Below are 4,529 nucleotides of genomic sequence, written 5' to 3' on the forward strand. Positions count from 1 at the left end.
CGAATGTATAGCACTGTTCTTCCCCTTGCTCATGGAAATATAAAGCAAGAAAGCAAGGTCTTGCTTCACAACCTTTGTAATGATGGCAACCACGTGAAGCGTGGTTATGGGGTCTTGTCAATAATGTTGATCAAGCTAGCTAGTCCTCTTTATTAGTCAAGCAATACATCTATACAATAAAATCTATACAAGCATTTGTCTTATGTCTTGACATTTAATCATGATTACAATTTATTCTATTCTAATTTATAATTACATGCTTTTCTTGATTATGAATGGGTAAACACTATATTAGTGAGTTTATAGGATGGTCAAAATTTGGTCACATGGTCAAATTGTTACTTATTGCTAACTTGCCATCCCCTACCCCTATCTACATTGATAGTGAAAGTGCTCTTGCTATCATCAAGAATCGAATATTCCATGCTGGCATGAAACACATCTAGTCTTTCTTTTCTTATTGGGAAGGATGAATAAGATATTCAACAATTTCTAGGTTATTATTTAATGAAGAAGTTTACAAGACTCCCATGTATAAACATTTGATTGTGTTGACCAAGTAGTTTATAAGAATCCCGTGTATAGAATTTGATTCTCTTAACCAAGGAACAAGAGTAAAGTTGACTAAGTTTGATCATGAGGTAAAGGTAGACTTTATAACTTATTTATGAAGATTGAGGATATACACATTAGTGGTGAGGAAATTGGTTTAGCTTAACTAAGAGCATATTGTTGTGATCACATGAAAAAGAAATTGTAAAAGAATTTCAATTTGCAAGAAGTTTTCTGTTATGATATGGCGCTTATTGTTTAGGAGCGACTAGTCTTGTTGATTAAGTTGTTCAATATACACAACTTTCGTGAAACATGACAATGATGATGCATAATACGACTTTCATGCACTGAAAAGTTGTATGATCATGACAATGATGATGTCTTATATTTTCCAACAAGGAAAAGTATGGTAGTAAAAAGTCATAGCTAGGTTGTGGAAGGGAAGAGATGTGATTACACAAGCGCACATGTTATGAATATGGAAGGTTAGGGATGCACTCACTCATCATGACATTGATGTGAAAGAATAGGGATGCGGGGGTTAGTAGATTTGATGGGGTAGGTGTGGGGACGTAAGAAGGTCGTCGCGGTGGAGCAGCTTACGATGTAGCAGCGTGGATGGTGCGACACTGGGTCGCAAACTCTCCGGTGGTGCAACAGTACGGTTGATGGTGCGACAATGGGTGCAGACCCCTTCGGTGCAGCTTACGATGCATCACGATTGATGATGCGACAATGGGTGCGGACCTCTCCGGTGGCAGGCGCGCGTGGCCTTGACTCCCACGCTCCCCATGTGAAGCATGGAGTTGGCAAAGCTAGCGAAGAAGTCGGATTGGCTGTGGGCGAATCGCTCGACCAAGGGTCGGGTGCGAGGGTCGGACAAGAGGCTCTGGTCGGAGATGAAGACGCCCCTGTGGGCCACCAGATCCGCATAGTAGCGGTTGTCGAAGAGGAGGCGGGTGTCATCCAGGGGCGCACCGGCCCGCTTGTCAGTGTTCTGGAAGGGGCAGGCCTGCCTCAGCGCTTGTGCAAATGTGCCTTCCATGCTGGGGTCGATGTCCTGCGTGCTCGAAAATCCGAACAACCGCTTATTGAAGGAGGAGGCTGGAGCAATGGGAAAACCCCAGGGTATGACCTCCTGCCACAGCACCCCACACACAATACCACAATGAATGAATGCATGAATCCTTGTAGCCACCCACCCACTCACAATTATATCGCAACGAACGAACGAATGAACCTATCCTTTCCTTTGCTCTTTATCCAATCTGCATGGCATGTACGTAGGTTTATTTCTCTTCTTCTTTCCCATTACCAGTGTATATATCGCTCTCTCCACACATATATGTGGGAGCAAGGGCTCTTTTCCATTTTTTCCCTGTAGTGTTCAGTATTATGTGTAGGATACTACTTGGGACGCCACCGCATACCTAGCGAGGTGTGGTTGGGGTCTGCTACTGAAGGGTTGCCCAGCTTTTCATTTGGAAGGTTTTAGAGAAGTCTCCTTTTCATTTTAAAAGATTAGAATGGAATATCATTATTTTTCTAAATTTATAACCTTTGATTTGAAGGGCAATATAGTTATCACCCTTCCTTAGAAGGGCAAAACTTCCTTTGAACGGTGTTGCAACCTTCAAACTTTAGGCCTCAAGGACCTCTTCCCCCTTTCCCCAATTGCACCTGGCTATGTTATATGCGATCCCTCCCTCAGAGAAGCTCAATGTACTTGTCTTAATCCACAACGTTTGAATTATTGTGGGAATTGGTCTAAACTTGGAGTTATTCTTAATACCTGACAAGGCGACCATGTCCAAGAGGGAGAGTTTCCTCATCCCAAAGCTCTGGAGTAGCTGGGAAACATTGAAGGTTGGGGCTGGCAAGCTTCTTGTCTTGGATGCTTGGGACACCCGCCCATCCAGCCTGCCTTTCAGGACTTGCCAGCTTGGACCACCAGACTGAGAGTACACCACCACAACAAGTGAAACAAGTTTATGATTTGAAGCTGTTGCAAACTAACAAAGGTGAAATCCTTCCATTTTAGGGTTACAGATTCAGGTGAGATAAAGCTCCATCAAAGTGGGTACTCACCAACACAACTGCATCACGCGCTGCAATCGCCAAAATGTCAGCACAAGACACCACCTTTGGGCATACAGCTTCGATCTTAGCTTTTGCATTGTCTATCACATAAAACCCATGAAGGGACACATTGGGAGGGGCATCTTTCTCAGCTTGATTGTTGGTGGTCGAGTCAACAAGGATGGATGCATCACAGCCCTGGATTCAATGACATATATTGATCACGTATCATGTGGCTAGTGCTTACTTCTTAATCATCCACAGTACCCGAGAGTGAGTGAAACAAATTTGCAACATTTACAGAAGAATGAGAAGATTATCGGGCAATCTTAATCATGAACTAGAGACCTCAATAAAGCAGTCATGGAAATGCATCCGGAGCAGGCCAGCAGGCACCGTTGGATTTTGCTTGGTGGCAGCCTGCACTGCCTCAAACACCAAGGTCTCAACGTCTCGGCATGTTTTCTCATAGAAATTAACACTCAAGGAAGCTGCAAAAGTGACGCTAGTGCCAAGGACTAGCAGGAGCTGCAAAGAATGTCGAGTGATCAATAGATGACGTAGAAACGCCATGCTGAGTGCAGTAATGAGATAGATGCAGTACAGAAGCTATCTACTGCTGTAATGTGTATGCTAGGTTGATGGGCTAACTCTATAATATATATAGATATATATATGCGTATCTTCTGACATGAAGATTGATAGAACAGATGATTGAACTGCGTAATAATCAATTATCTTGTTGGATCTGGAAAGGCTTGGAAGGGTTTAAACATAATGTCAGTTTGCAAAGGAACACAAGGAGACGTGTAAACTACGGGAATCAACCAAGACAGCTAATTGGTGACAAAGACTATGCAAAAAGGATCAGGGCCAGCTTTCACATACAAAAATGGTGAAAACTGATGTGAAAAGATAGAATGCAACTCGCCAGAGCTGATTACACTAATGAAACCAGTGATAGTTAGATAAGCATATTGGACTGTTTTCAAAGTGGTCCTTTGTCATGAAATGCACTTCGTGGATAAAGGCACACGGTGTACAGAAAACGACCTTGAGATGTTCTAATGTGTACTAGCTAGCAAGCATGTGCACAGGCATGCCAATTAGCATGCCAGAGTTAATGGCAATACTCGAGTATAATTACATGCTTGAATGCAGTGCTAAAAGAGGGTAGCATTGCAAGGTTGCTTGGTAAATGCAGAATATTATGCGAGTGGAGGACTGTTATGAACATGCGTATAAATCGGTTGCCACTAGATGCTTTTGGAAATGGGGAAAAGGAGGGCAGCAGATTGCTTCCATTAACAGTTTAATATGCTTTAAAATCCAATTGGCTATAAAGAAAATCATGCGACACGCACTGTGAAGATCCTTGATGTGATGCCCACATGCGTCGTCACTGAGCTAATCAAGCTACTAATGTTGCTCCATGTTTTTAACATATTGATGTTAACCTGCCACAGTCATTGTCCTGACAGTCCAACTGAATTAACAGAGGTCATGTGCGCCTCTCCTAATGCAACTATTACGATATAATTCGATGCAGATACATACAAAATCCAGCGGCCAAAGAGAGAGTTCAATTCAAGTTTAACATCGAATTATAGCCAAAGAAGCATCTTCATCTCATGTATCATACACTCACGCTCTGCTATGTGACATGTCCAGGCCTGGTTGCACAAATGGCGGTAGACATTTTTTGGCTCTACTTTGCGTTGTGTGCTGAAAAGTAGGAAAGGTAGAACGTCAAGGTGAAGAAAGAGATACATACATGAACACTCTACCAAACAAAAGAAGAAAGTGCTGGAAAGGCACTGACGTTTGTTAAAATGCACTCGTGGTATTGGTATCTAAGGTGAGTTTTGGTGCTTTTACCTTAGCCAACTTGTTAA

At 42.6% G+C, this 4,529-nt stretch overlaps 1 pseudogene across 1 annotated transcript; it reads right to left on the bottom strand.

Moving 5' to 3' along the window:
• Positions 1-740: 740 nt before the first annotated feature.
• Positions 741-3,371, bottom strand: LOC148013245 (peroxidase 66-like; annotated as a pseudogene). Its single transcript, XR_015688913.1, has 4 exons — positions 2,983-3,371; positions 2,644-2,832; positions 2,348-2,510; positions 741-1,693 (listed from the first exon to the last, which is right to left on the bottom strand). The product of XR_015688913.1 is annotated as a peroxidase 66-like (transcript).
• Positions 3,372-4,529: the final 1,158 nt, after the last annotated feature.

Source organism: Lygodium microphyllum, chromosome 26 (genome assembly GCF_053477565.2).
Source record: "Lygodium microphyllum isolate KBCC chromosome 26, Lygodium_microphyllum_v1.1.10, whole genome shotgun sequence".
NCBI lineage: Eukaryota > Viridiplantae > Streptophyta > Polypodiopsida > Schizaeales > Lygodiaceae > Lygodium > Lygodium microphyllum.